We start from the raw sequence: 21,447 nt of genomic DNA on the forward strand, positions 1-21,447 counted from the left end.
TCCTCTTTGCTATTTTCATTGCCTGAATTTAATCTCATTTTCTAAATACGTGCCATTTGATAAAATTCAAAAAGGAACTTAAAGAAACACATCTTTGCAACTAAAGTCTATCAACGTACAGTCTTTTTTTTTTTTTTTTTTTTTTTTTTTTGTCTTCTATTGTTGTTGAAAAATCAGAGACCAGTGGGGTACAAGACTGGTGGATGAAGTCGGAGATAAATTATCTACTGATGTCTCTTTTAAATACCTACTGATGTGTACTCAACCCACACAATCTCTCCCACTTACACCAACCCTCCACTACCACCACTTCTCTCTATTGCTTCCTTATTTGACTTAATGCTGATAAATGAGCCAGCTCTTACCCATTTCTCATTTGGAGTGGCCTGGTTGCATTTACTTTACACTGTCTTTCCCCTTCTTTAGTTATGGACTTGGTCACAAGGACACAAAGGTTATTATAGTGTAATTCTTGTGAAAGTCAGTTTGCATACATAGACCAAATATAACTAGAATATCAGAGAAAGAGCGGGTTGATTAAGTTTACAGAACAGACTTTTTTCTTTGTATATTTTTCGTATTCTGTTTTATTAAATGTAACTGCATGCAATGATCTATAGGAAACCTTTTGCAATGTTAAAAGGAAAAATACTGGAGCTGGTATTGCATTTAGAGAGGAACACTAGAGTTTCTCATTTTTACCTTGGAGACTTAAACTCTTTAAAGCATTGCCATTGATGTAAATTAACACTATTATTCTCCCAACTCTAATTACCATAATTATATACTGTAAAAAAAAAATTTGCTGAACAACTGGAGCAGTATCTCCACTGCCTGAGTGTTTAGTGTACGCTTGCACATTTTTCTTCAGAACTCTTTAGTAAACTTCTCATTCTCCCGGACAGCTTTTTGTGTGGCACCACACATTTTTTTCTTTAAAAAAAAAAAAAAAAGGAATGCGGGTCGGAAGGAGCAACATGGAAAGAAAGAACTGCGTGCAAGCGTGAGAGAGAGATGTCGAGCTTCACTGATATTGCTGGCTACTGTGTGTGAAGCCGGGATGCCATATCTGGGTCAGGCCTCCCAGCCTGGTTTAGGCATCATGTGAGATTCGACAGGGAGCGCTCTTTAACACCAACATGGGCGAGAGGGAGATGGATTTTGAGAATATCTTCTTCCGCAGGTGTGGCACAGTAGATAAAACACTTCCTGGTAAGACAGCTGAGCAGAGATTCATCAGCAGCACAGTGGGTCTAAAACATTCACAGACCAGCTGCTCCTCTCTCACAGCTATTGATGCAACAGAATTGCACTTGAAAACTTACCACTTGTGCCTACCTGTGTCTGTGTTTTTTTTCTGACACAAACCTGCAGTGAAAAGTAATGGTAAAAGGCAGCAGCAGTGTACACCCTTGACTCTCTCCACCGAGCAGTGCCCTCGTGTTACCAGGGCCTCTGGGGTGTAGGCCTGTTGATGTGCATAGTTTAATCAAACTGGCAGGGCGGCCTATGCTGAAAGGGTGTGTTATTTGAGCACATTGCTCTCTGTGGCTGGCTATCCGACTCTCTACTTTCCTTAAATATGAGAATCAGTGATGAGTGCTACAGCAGAAGACCATGTTACTTGTTTTCCGGTGCATCAATCCCAGCTACTCCTACGCTAACACAGTGGAGAGCACACTCCAGGGAGGCTCTGTTGGTCCTGAATTAACTGATGATCTGTTCATTACTAGATGATTTATGCTTGTTCATCATGGTTGTGGCTCCTTCTGAATATCAAACATGTAGTTCTTGGTAATTATAATTATGTATATGTGATTGTAAACAGTGCTTACGTGCAAGAATCCTCTGTGATTATTGGTGCTAATACCATTTTGTCTCACATTACTAAGTGGGAATATTTCACTGCTTGAGTACTTTGATTTAAAATGACATGATTCCTCTTGGCGGTACCTCCAGCTTCTTGTGCGTTCCAACGGAAACATTTGACCGCATTTGTGAGTGGGCGACCTTGTGGCTGCACTTGGTGCCGGCTCAGTGGGGAGTGGAGACATGGAAGATAGCATGAACCTCTCATGTGTTACTGGTTAAGCTCATTGCTGACAGGTGAAAGGAAGCTGCTGGCTGCACCATGTGTCACTAAAGTGGTGCATGTTTGTCTGTAGCTCTGCTTCTGTGGGCCAACAGTGTTCACAATTACAGCAGCTCATTAGAAACAGACCATGCATGGGGAGGAAATGGGAATTAGAAATATTTTTTTGTTCCGCACTTGCAGTTTCAGTAAATTCTGTAGCTATAGATACCTTTTTCACTAATTGCAGAACCTTGCCAAAACATAAGTTACACTTTTGAGAGAAAACTATCTCAGAACAAGAGAGAATGCTGTTGTTTTTTCTTTTATGATCAAGGAATGTGTGTGGGAATCTTTTTCCGCAGGTTTTTTTTTAATTGTGTAGACTTGACATGGATCTGAACTTTGGAAACTAAGGTCTACAAGTATAGCAAAAAGGCTCTTTGTCTAGGGCTGTTCTGTTTTATAAGATTGCCAGGAAGTTGGATACAAATTCGCTCAACTGTGTCGGTTTGTTTGGGGATGTTTGAGTGCAAAGCGGTTTCTCCTCTTCCCATACAGACACCAGCTTGTGCAGCAGACCATGCAATAAAAGTGCTGCCACCAACAGTTAATAGTACAAATTAGTATTTTTAGTTGAACTCTATTTCCAAATCATGGAATAATGTTTAGAATTGAAAATTATATAAAAAATGAAAAGAGCACTAATGCTATCGGCCACCTTTTTAAATGTTTGAACATCAATTAAACTAAAAAAAAACTGATGCTGTGAGGGATTTTAATAGAGCCCAGAACATGCAGGCGCTGTTCTGTCTAATTTGCCTTGAAATGAATTTGCCTCGAAATGCCAGGTTAGAGGACACATCTGTTGATCAAAAGTGCTTAGCGAATCCATGATGCAAACATTTTTTCAAAATAAACTTCCACAGTCTTTGTTACCACAAAGAAAAATAAATGCAGTCACAGTGTGAGACCCCCCCCCAAAAAAAAATGAGGTTCATACTGGCAGCATTTCTAAAATTCTGTAGATGAGCTTCTGTTCATCTTTCTATTTCAAGCAGTTTGGTGATCTCTGATAAACAGTTTTTCTTGGCAAAGCTATTAGTTCTGCTAAGAGCTTTACGCTTGTTGAAACTTGTTTCTTCCTCTTCAGATTGTGAGTCAAAAAGTCTGATCAATGGAACCTCATACAGAGTTGAGCACAATCATTCCAATCAGAGCCAGGTCTGGTGGGTACAAAGAGCAAAGAACAAAAGACACGGATAGCCTCTGGATACTGCTAAATGGGCATGTCATCCAGATGGTGAGTCAGTCTAATAAACTTTGTAAGTGGGTAGGCAGCAGTCAGGTCATTTCAGCAGGACTCGACTCAAACAAACATATAGCAAAGTCTGAAAGTATTACTTTCTTTTCTCTGTAATGCAGTACCTTTCATCTTTGTGTCACTGTGAGGAAACGGATAATATAGTGTCATGTGGAGGTTCTGTTAGTGTCAATTGTGAGAAACTGTAACATCAAACAGTAAAGGCAGATGAAACATGCAGAGCCACACTTGTGGAGCATAAAGCTGAGAAACAAAGGAAAACGTGGACTGCATTGGTTTCTTCATCTGGTCAGCTGGAGAAAATTCTTGGAACAAAGAAGGTTGAATCAATCGTCAAGAGATTTTGTATTGACCACAGTTTGCAAAGATGAAATCAATACTTCAGGACTCAGTCACTAAATGATAACCACCCTCTTATCACAATCTACCCTGCTCCTTTCTGTCTCTTTCTCTCTCTTGCCCACGTGTACAGAAATGCAGACATGCATGCTTGCTCATCCCTGTTCTCCAAGACTAATTACTTTAAATGAAAAAAGCTCTCCTTTGGGGCACCAATTTCACCCAGTGTCTGATGAGCAGAAATTACATGTCTAATGGAATGGAATAGTTGTGCAAATTGAAGAAATGAAACACACTTTTTTATCTTAGTGCCACCTGAAATTAGATTTTAATTTGGACCACACTCACACATAATGGAGTGTGGTAAGCTTTCTTTGGCACCTCTCCTAATTGCCTGTGGCTTTCTTGTTTCTGCAGATCGCCCGCTGTATCCATTATCAACTCCACTGGCTGCCATTTTAAACAGGATTCCTTGTGAGGCAGGAATGTGATGTCAAGACAGCTACTGTAAGTGTTGAAGCAGAACCACTTCCTCTGTCCAAACCTTTTTCTATTTATTTTTTTTAGAGAAGGAGCTATGACTAGAACTTTAAAATAATATCCCTGAAGATGAAAAATAGTCTGCTGACCAGGCAGAGTTGCCTTACATGGCATAAATATTTCCCCAGCTTCTGGAAAAACAACTTGCCAACCCGAGTAACATTACCAAGACTTTGGCTAAACCATCAGCTAATTCCTCCTCGCCCTTTTTTTTCTCCCTACCTGGTTTGCAAACAGATTTTTCACAAGCGGGGCAACTTTTCTGCAATGCTGGGGGATTCTGTTTGTTCAAAGGCGGGCAACATTTCTGCTGTGTAAATAATTATTTACAGGGCTTTAGCCTGGTCAGCAAGGTAAGTGTTGAGGGTCACTTTGACTCAGAGGCAGTTTACTACATTGTTTGGATATTGCAGCCACATAATACTACTGTAGACACATTGTGGTATGAAGCAACACTTCTCTTGATACTTGTTTGGATCGCAGGTGCATTATAATGTGACTAAAAGGCATTATATAACCTCAAATACCTTAAATGTAAACTGATGGATTAGGAAGGAAAAGCCGAAAAAGTTTTGTAGCTTTAACTAAGAATGAACTTGTATCTATAAAGGTTTTTTTGTCATTGCCATAGATTGTATATAAAAATAAAATAAAAAAAGTGTAGCCAATGCTGAAGTGTCTTAACGTGCAATACCACAGACGGCCACAAGGGGCTGGCACCAAAAATCTGTCTCCAACAAATTCCATTTCAAAAAGCATCACGTTTTCTCATGAAATGCAACAAATCTAAAGTATTTTTTTTTTCCACAAGTCATCACGATGTCATCAACTAAAGTCACTCTGAAACATTACTCTGAAAAGTCCTTTTGAAAATAATTGCATAATTAATCAGATATTAGGCCTCAAAGACAGGTATGTTTGGGGGCATGCCTGGTTTTATTGACATTCCTGGGGTGCACTCAGATTGCCGGTATAGGTGGGTGGGATCATTTCACCGGGTTGTCAGTCAGATTTATCCCTCACTTCTCTTCAGCTCATCCAAATATGGTCCCTTCTGGCTCCAAAAAAATGCCAGACCCAAAGCCTAAAAACGTCAGTTCACAAACCAATGGGTGATGTGGTGCTGGGTTGCCACTTGTTCATGACCTTACTGTAGTAAAAGCATTGTGAGTATGAGTGTTGGCTTGTAGTTTTAGATGCATTGTTCTGTTCAGATTGTTGTGTCATATTTTAGTCACATTTTCTCACTCTTGAGTGACCCCTACTTTGTTGAAAATGCTGGTAGTCTAATGCTTCACTCGTAGTAAATGCCTGCACCATTCCTACCACCACCAGCGCATTCACAATCACAAGGCTGTTAAATTTTAACAGGCTCTTTTTTTTCCCCCTTGCTCTGTTGGAGTAAAGGAGGAATAAGCTGTGGAATGTTTGCTTTGCCTCCTCCATCTGAGCCCATCTGAAAACATGTCTGAGTCGCAAAAAAAAAAAAAAGAGCGAAAGAAAAAACAAGATACAGCTGCTGGAGTTAAAAATAAACAGAAACTGCACTTACGGGAAGAGAGCTGGTGAGAGCTTTAGAGGCAGCTTCAAGAGGCTGACCTAACGGCCCAGAGGTCACGCTGTGTGTGTGTGAGAGACGAGGGAAAGTAGATTTAGAAAGTCTCTGAGAATTTTATAAGTCCTGAACAAACTTTTACAAAAAGATAATAAAATGTAAAAGGAGATACTGTATAATAGGATTAAATTTGGTCCAAAATGTGGTGACTTTGCTAAAACACTCTCTACTCCACCATCATTAAATACATTACACTAGTCCAATTTACATTACACTTTGTGTGAAAAACCATTAAGCCTCTTTAAAGAAAAATAACAACATTAATTCTTTCATCCATTTATTAGTTCATCTTTTCTGCTTACTCCTATTCTTCACTATGCGGACCAGCTCCAGCTACTAAGATTCAATGATAAATGAAAAATGTCTTTATCTTGTCTTATTAGGATTCTGCTGCGGCCCACTATGTGCTGATTAAAAAAAAAAAAAAAAGCTTTCATTTTATACATGAGGGAATTCTGGCAGCTGTCAAGATATTCCTCTGATAATGTAAGCCGGAGAGAAAAGGCAGATATGTTGAAAGAATTGCAGTAAGAATAGTAACTTATCAGCAGCACCAGATCCCCCTCCTTGACTGTACAGCACACTGCTGAGTCACCGCCCCAGTGTCCCTATGCTCTCCACTTTACCTCTTCTAGCTTAATAAGCCTGAACTTATCCACTACCCTGTGTGTATATGTGCATGAAAACTGTCATGCGTAACTTACATTGCAATATTAGTTGAGTAATGTGTTTTTTTTATTGTTTGCAGAATACTGCACGGAGTTCGAGTGCAGCTTCAGTGTAAGAGTGTTTTCGTTGAGTGACCAGTGTAAGACTTGAAGTCGTTCTAACAGGTGGTACATAAAAAAGGCTGGCATATCTTCCTGATAAATTGGTTGCTGGAGTATGATGCATTAATTCCAGTACTGTAAATACGTTGTCTTATAATAAATGACATTAAAGAAAAATAAACTGTTCCAGACCCCCTTTACAGTGGAGGTATCACCGGTAACTTTACAGCACAAAAGTTAGTTTATGTCGTTTATAGTTAACCTTTGCTCGAGTTTATTGACTGGCATGGGTCAATAAACCATGCCAGTCAATAAACTCGAGCAAAGGTTAACTATTCACCTCTGTTTTTCATTAGTTTATGACAGTTAATTACATAACTCGTGCAAGATGATACTCGGTGCTTAACCTTCAAATAAACTCACCATTGCATGAGATTTTCTCCTGTAGTAAGGGATTATATTACAGCTACAGGATTTTGTAAAGCCATTTTGAAAGATAAAATGACACGAAGTTCTGTAAATAGACGAAATAGCAGGGTGCAATATAAGCTCTAATGGATGGAAATTGTATGACTCCTCTTGCAGCTATCATCTCATTGTCATGGCTGAGACGGGCAGAGTGCCACAAAGGTGTTGTTTTATTTGAGTTTTACATTTTACATAACGCTTCCATGAAGTTTAGGCGGTGGACAGAAAAATGAGTTGTTCAAAAAAGTTTTGCTTGAGTTGTTGAATTGGATGTCTATGTTGGCTTTAACACAAAAGTGTTATTTCTTGATTCACAAACACTGCCTGTTCGGCCAATTAACCTATATACCCCCTTCTGCCTGCCTGCACAAATTTCCCAACACATTGAAAAACCACTGGCATTTTCAGAGATATAATGTTTGCAGAGTGAATGCTGATGCTCCTCTAAACTAGTTGGTCAAAGGACAAAAGAAGAAATGCATTACATTTACCAATATAGCGTGGAGTCTGTTGCATGGAGAATTACCTGGTATAAATGAAAGCACAGCCAGGAGAGGAAGAGATAAAGTGAGTGGATAAAAATAGAGGAATGCGCCCACCATTTGCAGATTTGTTGTGTGAAATAGCTGGCCATTATCTGGGCAGCCAGGAAGGTTTAGCACAGTGTGAGGAATGTGAAGGTGTGTCCTGCCGTGTAATTAACAGATAAAACTGTTGGTTCATTAAATGCATATGCAGTGTCATGCATTCACTATGTTGGTATTGATCGTCCGGACATCTCCACACACCTCCCCGCTCACCGGATTTCTGACACACTACATCCATCACACCACCTACCTCCACCATATTTATAGAATTCTAATTAGCTCTGAGCTCAAGCCAACATCATTAGCTTTCCACTGTCTTTTTTTTTTATCTTCTTCAATCAGCCATGCATGGTAATAATGGTGTTCTTAGAGACAGAAGCAGTGGGTACAAGGACACAGCATCAGAGAGAAAGAGGGAGAGAGAGAGAGAGAGAGCGCAGGACCAAAAGGTTGACAGTTTAAAATGACAATGAAAAATTGAAGCAGTGGGAGAAAAAACAGCATAACATGTGGAATGCAGGCAAGAATGTCACCTTGGAATAATTTCTGTATGATTAAATGAGGAGCTTCAACCATACCTCTGACGACAATATCTGAAAACAGTCCATACGGCTGCATCCCAAGTAGATGGGTGTGAAAGCTTTGTTTCTCCAACATGCAAGATGAGATTACCAGGTTTAGCCTTCAAACATGACAAAATTTATATGAAAACATGTCAGAAACATTGTATAACTGTTGATTTTACAGAAGACATTTTCTAAATGAAATTGACACCACAACTGCAATGCTAGAGTGTGATATTGTACATGTCAATATTGATTTTTATGCATGGACAAAAATAGAGAGGAAAATAGATTGGTTACATAAATCTAGATGACCACTTGCAGAAACTAGTAAGCTGGATTCCAGGACTCAGTACATTTCCCATGTGTTTTATCATGGCAGTGTGTGTGCGATACACAGAGGATACAGTGTCAATGTTACGTTTTGCCTCACCTTCGTGGAAAGAGTATACACGCGAGTATGACCAGGTCAAAGAAAAAAAGTCATGTGACATAGGTCATGTGATGAAGTAAGAAGGTGAAGAGGTTGGGGTGAATGGACAGAACCACACAGGACTTTCACCCAGAATTAGTGTTTGAGTCCATGAGCAAGCACAAGTCAGTGTGAGTTTTCTTTAGGTGACATACAGTAAGTTACCAACATAACGCAATCTGTTTGACTTACATAACATGCACTACGTAACTTACGTAATATATACCAATACTTTTGTAAAATTACTTATTTTAACTCAAACCGTGATCTTTTCATAAACCTAATCAAGTGTTTTCTGAAGCCTTAACCTACGATAACTTACTTCTCACACCTTGAGGAAGCAAAATGTGACACTGACTGGCTTTGGCATAAAATCAGGTTAGAATTTTTACTTTTATTTTTATCCAGGTATCGGATGACCTTTACTTGTATGTTTTTGTTGAAACTTGGCTCAGCAAGGAGTTTGTGAAAAACAAACAAAATAATGTACGTTCTCCTCTTCCATTACTTGGAACAAGATGAAAAAAAGGCAAATCTATACCAGAGCGTTACAATGCAACAGTGTCTTGGTCGCCATAATGGCTTCTTGCTCAGCTACTGAGGTACATTGATGACTCCACCAAAAGAAATGCCAGAGACAACAAACAACATGTATATTAAAAATGTAAGTGTTCTATGTTCCATCTTAAGCCTTCCAAACTGATGAAAATCTGAATATGACTCATAATGAGCAGTGTGTGTGAAAACACACTCGTAAGTATGTTTTACCAAATTTCCTCTCAGCTGTGTGGAGCGGCACTTTTCAGCAGCCCTACTGTAAATTCATTCATTCATCTTGTGATTCATGGACGTGACCCTCTGGTCTGTTGGGACATAGTATTCACACGCGCATTCACTCACGGACGCACACAGACGCACATTATCACACTATACTCACTTAAGGGTGACCTAATTAAGCCTGGGGGTAGGTGTAATTACATGCAACCTTCATCTGCCCTATTCTCCATTGTTATGGCTACTCGCTGGTTCTGGACTGAGTCACTGTGTGCCTCTGCTGCTGTCTCCCAGGGACTGGACTTTTTTCCAATCCATTACATGTGTAATTTCACAGAGACACAAATATAATTTATACAGCTTTAACTAGATATATTAAACCTTGGCTTTCTGCCTTAATATCTCATTTACTATTTGAAGGAATTGTATGCAAAGTCACCTGAGGGCCTGTTCACTTGGTTTGATATCGGCAAGTTATAAAATAATAATTTAAATGAATAATTAAGGTTGCCCTGTATTTTTTGGTGAGCAGCTTTTTTGTCTACAGACTACGGTTGTGAATTGTGTGCTCTTCTAATTACATACACTAGAATATTGTATGCAGGTATATAAGTCTAAAACCAAGAGAATAAGTTTTAAAACACGCCTGTATGCTTTATGAGGGCTGAAAGCAGTATAGCTCTCTAAGGCTGCATATGTTCTGCTGGCAACAACCATAGCCATTAGTCTCCAGGTTATACATGGAAAATGTTTTACCTCATAAATATACTGTCTGCAACTCTCAACATATGTTTTTAACCATATAACCTTTCAACTGTATTAATAGAATGTCTTTCCACCGTAATATTGGTGATAAACAAGCTTTACCTCTGAGCTTGATAAAATCTTTTTTGTGGATATTTTAAGCTGTCTGAATTCTCTCGATGTATCACCACTGAATATTTAATTAAAATCTTTAGATCCAGATCATTTATTTCAGACTTGTTTCATGTTTACACAGGCTTTCTCTCACTTTATTTTAATATGGATTTTGGCTTATGTTTTTGTTGGTTGCAATATCTTATCCTCCTTAACTCCACTGATGTGCCGGTTGCTGTGTCATTCAAAATTCATGTTGTGTCAACAAGCTTTTCTCAAATCCACAGAGCATCATTTTCAATTCTAGAAAAGATCCCAGACAGATACCACCAAATATTGAGCCGAAATAAAAGAGGTATCTACAATGTTTGAGACAGTCCTCAAGAATATGACCATATAGTTTAATTCACTTTAAAGTGACCTGTACGTTTACACCATGTACAAAGTGATGAGAGAGTCTTACTGTAGCAACATTACACGTTTGTTCATCCTTTCATGGAAGTCTTGACAAAGTATTTTAGTTTTGCTAACCTCCTCTGTCCCTTAACAGTTTTTTGTCACAAACAAAACCTTTTCATAATCTTTCTAAAAGTAGCGTAATCTACCTACGTCTACCCATACTTAAGCACAACAGAAGATTTGAATGGTTTGTTTTAAAATCAGGAAAACCAAGTGTGATACATAACCTATGCCTAATCCAATGTAATGATACACGACATGGTACCTTATGTTTGAATAGAACATTTTAACTTTAAAACAACTTTTCAATTGAAGAAGAATATTAGCATTATTGCTGCCCGTGTATCTTAACGATAGTCAATGTACATGTTGTTGTTGTTTTGGTTGTTTTTTTTTTAAATCTAACCTTTAATTCTGTCCTGTAACACAGTTTAATGTCTAAAAATGAAGATTTCATTTCTCCTTTTGCATGCATTCATTTTACAACGATCATTTCATTAATACCTTCCATGAAAGCAGGTCTAAATCAGGGCTGTGTGATCGATATGAGTTATGGAGGGGTGATGGAGATCACTGATAAGAAATGTTATCACACAAGCTGTCATTTGTGGCAGCAGTTTGCTGTGGGGCCTATTAATCACAGGCGCCCGCTAATACATTTATTCCATAAAAGAGGGATTGATCTGGACAGTGACCCTCCAAAGGTCAAACTCCCTGGGTGCTGGTCATTCTTTGAGACCTGTATTTGCAGGATGCATGGGGCGCTTCTCTAGTCAGTGCTAGCTAATCACTATGCACATATTAAACAAATCCCTGCCCAGAATGAATTTACATGTGTTTAAGATAATGTAAATGGAAATATTTGTACCACAGCGATTAGTTGTGTAACCAGAAATACACCATACTTGATATGACAGCACTGACAATATCAGTGAAAGAAATACAAATTCTGTCATTTCCTATCAATTTATAACTTATGAATTAAAGTAAAATTCTTGCTGATCAATAAGGCTCCCTATGTATGAGTAAAAAATTTTTTATCGGATTGTGGATACAAAAAAAACAACATATGCAGAGGTCCCGGACTGTCCAGGTACATTTCGCACTACTGAGTGGAATTAAAACAAAATGCAACAATTCATTGAACAGTGTTGGAATTGCTGATGATGAGGGTTTGATTTGACCTCTCGGTGGAGAGGATGAAAGGTTAGGGGAAAGAAATGACTGCCAAATGTACTCGCATTGATTTCTTCTCCTCCATTATTCGTTTACCTGTCACTCACAATAGATGGAGTGATTTCTGGGATGTTGGGGTGGCAATCAATGAGACTGGAAGAAGACAGGGTAGCTCCAGTATGTAGGAAACCAGGAGAAAATCATTCTTGTCCTTATTTAAGGGGAAAGACACACGCAGAATATCACACAGCGAGCCGGGGAACAGCAGGGGAACAGGTGATCCTGCATGTAAAGCAAATAGGTCAAGGTTGGCTGTTTGCTGAATGAGATGTGCGTAGAGAGCAGATGTTAAAAAGGACGCATTTTGGCGACACTGTGAAATAGGGTAATTACTGAGGCTAACAATAACACTGCGTTAGATTACTTTGTAACATGAGTGCTGTTTATCTTGTGACCATTGAGACAGAGGATAACATGACAAACTAGTACCAGAACACGTAATGCCAACATTAAGACACGTCTGTTCCGATCTTTTTTTTTGATGGAATGGTTTTTGTTTTGGATTAGGTGAGACTAATATCTCTTTTATATCCCTCTGTTTGTCAACTGGCATCCAGTTTGTATAAATTAGCACAAACCTGGGCGACACAAGAAAGCCACTTACAAAATTTGACATTTAATAAACATATTATAACCTTTGATCGTTTATTCATACAAAAACGGAAGGAAAAAAAATATTTGCCATTTTCCAGAGAGTTATGTCACAGACTATTTCTGATCAGCTGCCAGGCATCCTGCAGAGATTTCAGAAAATGACTGCACACAGCCAAGAAATTATCCAGCAGTTGGGCTAACCCCTGCGAGATGAAAAATTGTCATCTGTACACTTCAGTTTTAAACAAATGAGATGTAATGTTCTAATTTTTGAGGTTCAGAGAGTTGCTGTAGGCCAGTTTTGTTACCTATATAAGGTGTAGTGTGTGTGTGTGTGTGTGTGTGTGTGTGTGTGTGTGTGTGTGTGTGTGTGTGTGTGTGTGTGTGTGTGTGTGTGTGTGTGTGTGTGTGTGTGTGTGTGTGTGTGTGTGTGTGTGTGTGTGTGTGTGTGTGTATCTAAAGGCTTTCAGGCAGAAAACTGAGCTTAAAGAGGTCACCCACACTTTGGCGGCACCCAACGCACAATCATTCAAGATACACGAGTAAAACACAGGAAAATAGACCTAAAGCATAAAAATACACTTCGGGTTTAAAGTAAAATGTCAATCGTTACTCTCTATGTAGATGCAGCTTTAGACAGAGTCAGTCTAGCTGTTTTCCTCTATTTCTAATCTTTATGGTAAGCTAAGTGATTGCTATTGTAGCAAATATGACAATAATTTAAGTCTTATCATAAAACTCTCCACAGATTTAGGCGGCAGAATCTTTTGTGAAATCGGCAGAAATCTGCACAAAAGCAATCTGAAAACACCACTGTCGAGGCACATTCTTTCACATGTAAAAAGTGTTTTCAGATTTTCGAAAACATAGTAATTAAAATCATAAAACATTAACCAAGTGCTAACCAGATCAATCTTGCTGACAGACGCTACACCTTTCAGAGTAGAACACAAGATAGATCTGTAAAAACAGTGTGATGCAGTGATTCATTTTTTCCTATTGATTATCCAATTTAGGAACTCAGTGGAATCAGGTCTTCGCAGACATCTATCACTTGGCTGCCAATTGTCTGGAAATGCAAGCCAAGTGAACTCAACAGAGCACAACAGATTTGTGAGATGCTACCTCTTCTGAGCCAGCTGCATGAGATATGGGGTCAACCTCCTGTGTTTTCCACAGCACACATCATCATTTGCTGCTCTATTTGTGCTCTGCTCGCTATCCAATGGCTGTGTTGTTACGTACCAAGCCTTTTGATAGGATGAGGTTGATCCAAGCCTGACAGCAAATCAATGAATTGTATACCCTTAGCATCAGTGTTGGTGGATATAAAAAATGTCTTTTGAGCTCAAACTTGGAACATGAAAGAGATCGACATGTCGGTGTGGTTTAACTTCCGTGTGGTTTAACTTCTTCAGACATTGGTATAAACAACAAAGTGGTCACAGGGCTTAGTAAGAGGTTTGCTGCTTTGCAGTATTGGATTTTTTTGCCTCCACCGTGGGCATATTTATTCAAAGATAATGACGTTGTATTCTTATATCCTCTTATACATGCAGTGTTTGCAGTTTTCCATATTTTGTCGCACTGAAGTCTCTCAGTGACTTATATACCATTCTTCCTTGTCATGTTATTTACACAATATATGGAATATGCATATATTTGTCCAAATATATGGCAGAAAAAAGGTAGCCCCTGAAACTATTGAAATGTTTTGCCCAAAAATCCCTGTTTTTATTTCAAATTTGAGTGGTTACTCATGGCTTAAAAACTTCCTGAGGATCCTCATCAATATGTAAATTATTTGTTATGGCCATTGAGCTTTGAGGTCTGAGGGGGTTCAGATTTGGTTGCACGCTGTGTATCTTACAGCTTCAACCTTTAGCTCATCTTGTTTTGACACCTACAGTGTCAAAACATTCCCTGAAGTCAAATGCGCAGTGGGCCAATTAAATTCCACTCTACGAGTGTGTGGTTATCAGGGCATAACCCCTGGGTCAGACTGTGTTTTGTAGTCAGCTGAAGTCACTTTCTGCACCCAGCCAACAGACAGGCAGTGAGGCAAATGCAGCAGCTCACACAGAAGGTGGTCTGATCAGCCTTATAGATCTTCACTGCAGGGGTTACACAATGTGAGCCAAGTTAGCCTCCGTCTTTAGGCCGACTTAATGCTTAACATCAGTCCCCAAAATCAACTCACAAACACCCACATGAAAATTGCCTTGTCTCTGTGTGTGTGTGTGTGTGTGTGTGTGTGTGTGTGTGTGTGTGTGTGTGTGTGTGTGTGTGTGTGTGTGTGTGTGTGTGTGTGTGTGTGTGTGTGTGTGTGTGTGTGTGTGTGTGTGTGTGTGTGTGTGTGTGTGTGTCAGGCACTCTGCCTCTCTTCTTTATGCTCTTAATCTACCTGTTTATCCTCCACTCCTCAGCCTGTCTAACCCCGTCTATCTCTTTCTTTCTACTCAGGCAATTCGCATTCTGCTTATCCTTGCATGTTCAGCTGTTAAATCCCAGCAGTTAGTGAAACGTGACAGTGAGATTTTGCAGAGGGCTCACTTTGATTATGATAACTACAGAGAAAAACACGTTGTCAGGTCCCCTTTTTTTCTGTTTCCATCAGATAAATGTATCGGGGCCACTGTGCTAATATGCGACACTTCTGACAGGCAACAACGTCACACTCAGGCTCTTAGTCAGATGTTCTTTCTTCTCTGAAGACTTCCTGTCCTACCAAGATTGTAGCTATCGTCTGTCATCTTTTTGTTTGCGTCACCTTTTTTTTTGTATATGTGTATTCATTACACAGATTATGCTATGCGGTACTTTTACCTACAGAAGTTGTAGAAGTCATTTTATACCAGTAAGATCAACGCAAGCTGTGAATTTCTGTTTGTTCAAAGCCTAACCACCCAACCCAGATTGAACTCTGTCGAGGCAGCCTCAGCTGGATGAACAGTAATGAACAGGACCCGTACTTGATGATTTTTTTTCATGTCATATTTCTGCTCCTGCACCCTGACCTCCAGTTTATTGCACTTCAGTATTCCTGTTCACAAGCAGATATCTCAACCACGCACCTAAACTGCCTTTTGATGTGGTTCAGAGATGTGACTGTGGACTATGGAGCTGAATGGTATCAGCGGTGGTCAACTCCCGTAAATACATTTATCGGTAATTTTAACATTTTCTTTCTCCGTCCGTGCTTTTACCTTGTGCGTCATTCCTGTCCTTGTGTCCAGTGATCACTGCAGAAAAGGCTTGTGTTCAATAATAACCACGCAGATGTTTCATCTAAATCCGGGGAGAATAATGACATATTTATTTAGACAGTGTTTACAGGAGTCAGCACACTCATTATCCTTTTGAAAATACAGAATTGCTTAAAATGGTATTCAGATCCATTCACTTTTACAAGAGGTGGAGTCCAATCAGGTTCTGGACACATTTTGCTTTTACAACTTTCCAAATTCAATTTCAGATTAATGAAATAGTTTTTTCTCCCATCAATATACAATCTATAGCCCATAATAATAGAGTGAAAACATGTTTTTGGATTTTTTTATTTTTTTTTCACATTTTATAAAAGACAAAAAATGTTATCTCTTCAAAATTATTCACACCTTTAATTCAGTACTTTGTAGAAGCCACTTTGGCAGCAGTAACAGCTTTGAGTCTCTACAGGCTTTTCAAACCTGGATTTGGGCAGTTCATGCCAGTTTTCCTGGCAGATCCCGTCAAGCTTTGTCAGATTGGAAGTGAAGCATCTTTGAACTGCTGTCTTCGGGTCTATACAGAATTTAAATCTGGGCTTTCTCTGGGCCACTTCAGAAGAGTTGGAGTCTTGTCCTGAATCCACTCCAGCGTTGTCTTTGCTGGATGCCTTGGTTCACTGTGGTGCTAATAGATGAATGGTCACCCCAGTCTCAAGTCACATGCACTCTGGAGCAGGCTTTCTTCAGGGACCTCTGCGCATTTAGTAGCATTTATTCTCCCTTCAATTCTGACAAGTCTATCTGCCCATGCTGCTGAGAAGCACCCCCATAGCATGATGCTACCACCACCATGCTTCTCTGTAGTGATGGTATCAATGTTAAGCAGTGCACAGTGTTCGCTTAAAATTCTGTCCAAAAACTTCAGTTTTTGACTGATCGGATTAGAGATTATTTTTTCTTCATGCTCTCATTCTTTAAATGCAATTTGATAAACTCCATGCAGTCTGTCATGTGCCTTTTACGTGAGTAGTCTTTGTGTAGCCACTCTATAAAGGACTGGTTGATGGAGTGCTGCTGAGATAGTCGTCCTTCAATCCGGTTCTCCAATCTCTGAGGAAAAAAATCTAAAATGGCTGTTGGGTCATTGGGTCATACTAGCTTGATTACTCATTTAGGTTTCTGTCCTCCTAGAAACACTCAAACCTTTAGAAATGTTTTTATGACATTCAGTGTAAATTGTGGGATCTTATATACAGCTGATGTGTGCCTCTCCAAACTCTGTCCAATCCCTTCAATTTTCCACAGGTGAACTCCAGTCAGATTCAATCTCAAGAATTCTGAAAGCAAACGGGATGCATCTGACCAAAATTTGGAGCGCCACCGCAAAGAGCCTGAATTCTTTTGTAAAAGAGATTTAATTTTTGGATTTTTAAATCAAATTTCAAAAGTTTCTATAAACTCAGTTTAACTTTGTCATTATTATTATAGTTATTGAGTGTAGATTGATGAGAAAAATAGTTTTATTTCATTAAATTGAATTGAATTAGCCGAAAGCAATGACGTGTTAAAAGATGAATGGGTCTGAATACTTCCTGAAGTCACTAACCATGATTTTAAATTGGATTAATGTCACTCAGATAAATAAGAATAAAAACTATTTTAGGGCAATAAATAAGAAATATTTAAACTCTGTGTATGTATTCTACTGTTAATAATAATCGATTTAAGTGAATGCATTAATGTAGTGTCTATACATATTCTTTAGACGTTTTATCATTTGAATCGTTTTACTTCATTAAGATCTAGATGTCTCACAATGGCTTTCAGCTGCTATAGCAATTTGTCTAATTAATATGTAATCTGCACATTGGATTTGAGAATGATATTAAATTCCAGGAAGAATCACAATATCTCAGTGTTACAAGTAATTTAATTTATTGCATAGTTAATGTAAGAGAAGTTTAACGGTACTGTAGATTCTGTCAAATAGTACTTTCAAAGTAGCTGCTAAGATGACACATAATATAGGATTTTGTTAAATCTGTCATTATTTTTTTTCCTAATTACATTCCCTCTTCCGTTATATATATGGTTCCCAGAAATACAGTAATGATGTTCATTGCAATAGCTTTTCAAATTAAATTATACTTTGTTGCCCAGTGTTTGGTTACGGTAACCTATTTAAGTGACAGAAGGATACCATAGTCCTCCTGTGAACTGTGATTTGATGGTAATAATTTAAAAGTGAAAAATACAATAGTCTTTTAGAGCTTGTTAAATATTTGAGTTCTTAAAAGTGTAATTTTTTAAATAAACTGTCATTACTTGTATCAGCCCCCACTGCACTGACACACTGTCCTGGAGAGGTGGTGGTCATTTCCAATCTCACTTTAGTCATAATGAGCATCAAGGTGAAGCAGACATGCAATGAGAAACCTGATCTTATTAGATAAGTGACACCAAACGTAAGTGAAGGGGACTGTGAGCACGTGATGACTGTACAGTCTGACATGTACCACATCAAAGTATGATGAGGCCCCTGCCACAACTCGTGTCCCATCACTTCACTTTAACACTGCTGTTGAGACTTCACTGCTTAATTGAAGTGATTTCGGGTGTTTGATTACATGTGTGACAGACAGAGAAGTGTTTTCACTCCCACTCTCTAAAAATACTCCCCACAGCCAATCTACACGGTGGTGCTAAACTCAGATAAGAGGTAAGTGTGACACCTAGTGTTGCTCGCACTAATAACATCTTGTGTTTGGAACAGCCTGCATGAGGAAAGTCTAACTGAATCATACAGTTTATCTAGTCATTATTAATAAGGCAGTCTGGTTGAGATTAAGAACTCTTTTCTAAGAGAGACCCGAGAACAGGAAGCATTCACAAGAATACAAAACAGACACAAGAGAGCAAAACGATAAACAAGGAATTTAAAATAACAGTTACGAGAATCATAAATACATCTGATCGTAAGCTTTAAAATCTCAAAGTGCAATAAGAAACTGTATTTTGGGAACAGTTTGTAGATCATTCTATTCAAAAAGAGCATAGTAAATGAGACCAGTTCTGCCAACACTAGCCTGTACATGATTGTTACCTAAGTAGTCTCTGGATTGAGTACTCCAGGTACTGGAGAAAGAAAAAAGATGTGAGGTGGTTTGAAAGATTCAATCGTTGAGATTTATAAATTCAAAACATGAGATGGCTATTACCTCTTGACTATAAAGAAGCTCCCACTGTGCTACAGTGAACAGTGATTAAAAGGAAATGTGTCATTTGTGATAAAGCATAACGCACTGTGATACACAGGTTTCAACCACCAAAGGGATGGGCCGCCAAAACAATACAGAATATATCCATAGTCAAGAATAGACATGATGAATGACTGTACAATAGCTGTACAGTTGGACGGAGACAGACATCATTTAATGCTGTACATGAAGTTTGGTTTGAGTTTTACTTTTTGAGTTTTAAAATGTTGAATATGAAATTAGATTAAATAGTTTGCTGTCAAGCCAAATTTCCAATTTGTTTGACTCAGCAATTTGAGTAAAGAGAATCTTAGAAACATTACATCATCACAGCATGAGAACATCTGACAGTGCCATTGACCTTCAGTAATTAAATTGTTTACCAGCCAATTCGAACTATTTATGTATTTGGCCTAGATTTGCCAAGGCACACCTTGAGGGAGTTTCTTTGTCATGTGCATTGATGGCATCAAAAATATCTTGCACATGCCACTTAAAGCTACAAATCCTGAGGCCAAAGTCAACATGGGGTTAAGAAGTTTGTGTGTTCCATGTTCTTGGCAGCCGAAGGCACTCCTCCATTTTGAACTCAGATGGAGCCAAGTGTCCTCAGACTCTCTGGTGGAGGGTGAAAACACCCTATCTGGAGAGATTGTTTTCACAGTATGACGAAAACTAATTACAAGCAATAAATTAATTTCACGCTACTGCTGTAGAATTAATTGCATCTTTACAGAAGTGACTGGAAGTGATGGCTCAAGCAGCTCCGATAAGGGTGGACACACAAAGTGGTCTATTGAATTATGTGGCTTATCAGTGCCATTGGTTGACATCGGGATGCATTTGATAATCCTCAAAGAAATTACCTCAATTGTCATTTTTTGTCATTTTAATTGCAGCTAAGGTATTTTTGTCATGCAGGTCCCATGGCACACACCATATGTTAGGACAGCTCAGCTTGTTGTTTTAGTCCTTTACAGAAAGTTATCTTTTGGCCTATGCTTTTATATGAAATGTGTGAAAATGTAGTTAACACTGCAGTGAATGAGAGAAACCGTGGATCTGCTACCGTCATGTTGAACTTTTTCCTCCCTGGTTCTCAGTTTAAGCTTCGTTGACATATTTCACACTCACTGAGTGGTAACCGCCTATAAATAAACTGTGCGTCAGATGATTTAGCTGTTCAAGTAAAATTCACTCCCAAGTCTCGATGCTATGTCATCACTGTGAGCAGTTCCTTAGTCAGAAGTAAAATAGAGAACATAACTTCCTATACCCGCAACATGTTAAATACTGAACCCTTGGTTTAAAAAAAATGAAGGCATTTCCTCAGCAGTGTGTGTTTCTAAAAATACTGAGGAATTTGTATCATTGCAGCTTCTCATTGCAGATTTCTAGAAGACCAGTCCTAAACAAAAGCTTTTATTTCTGCAGAGACTAGTAATTAAAAAGAAAAAAGCAGGATGTTTATTGTCTATGTCTATGCTAAGAATGCCTTCTTCAGATATTTGGGTTAACTGCTTATTTTCATTATTTTGAGTTAAGTGACTTTTCAAGATTCTCTTAATTGGCCCCAGTGGGATTTCGAGCAAAAACCCTTGATGTTCACATCTCGTTCACATCCTCCCATAATTGTGACACTATTATTTTAATCTGTGCAGATAATATTGTTGTATTTTTAACCAGATTGCAGCGTTTGATCATAGCAAGAGGCCGGTTTCCTTCCAAGAATTAATTTCCCTCTTTTTTCTGCTCTTTGCGATCATATTTGATACTCATCACTACAATCGCATGACAGATGGTCTTTTCTAGACCCTATGATTATATTTCCAGCTTCAGTTTCATTTGTAACTCATCACATTGATGCTTGATTTGCATGGCATCAACAAAAGATGGAGAATTGTTTATGAGCACCAACGCTCTTTGATATTATCTATGAATTAAGTTTATAATCCATAATCTGTGTAATAAGATTATGAGCTACTGGGGATTTCAAATTGGGTTTCAATACATTTATTATATTTTATTACTTATTTATATAGCATAGCTTCTTATCTATAGAATTTCGCTATTTTAAAGGTGTTATTAAAAAGTTGGATGGACCCTACTATAAATTTCATGTGACTGGAAAACCGTGGCTAATGAAGTATTTTACTTTCTATGACAGAAACTACTTCACAATTATGGTAGAGTGAAACACCTTTTTGACGACAGCTGTAGCACTGTTGCCATGGAGACTGGATAATAACAGAACATGTATCATGCTAGAAACGCACAACAAGGACTGGAGTACTGGAGATAAATATTAGCA

The sequence above is a fragment of the Brachyistius frenatus genome, unplaced genomic scaffold (assembly GCF_029030835.1).
Source record: "Brachyistius frenatus isolate BFR_SWC_R1_liver_20210118 unplaced genomic scaffold, ASM2903083v1 Contig_12, whole genome shotgun sequence".
NCBI classification, from domain to species: Eukaryota; Metazoa; Chordata; class Actinopteri; family Embiotocidae; genus Brachyistius; species Brachyistius frenatus.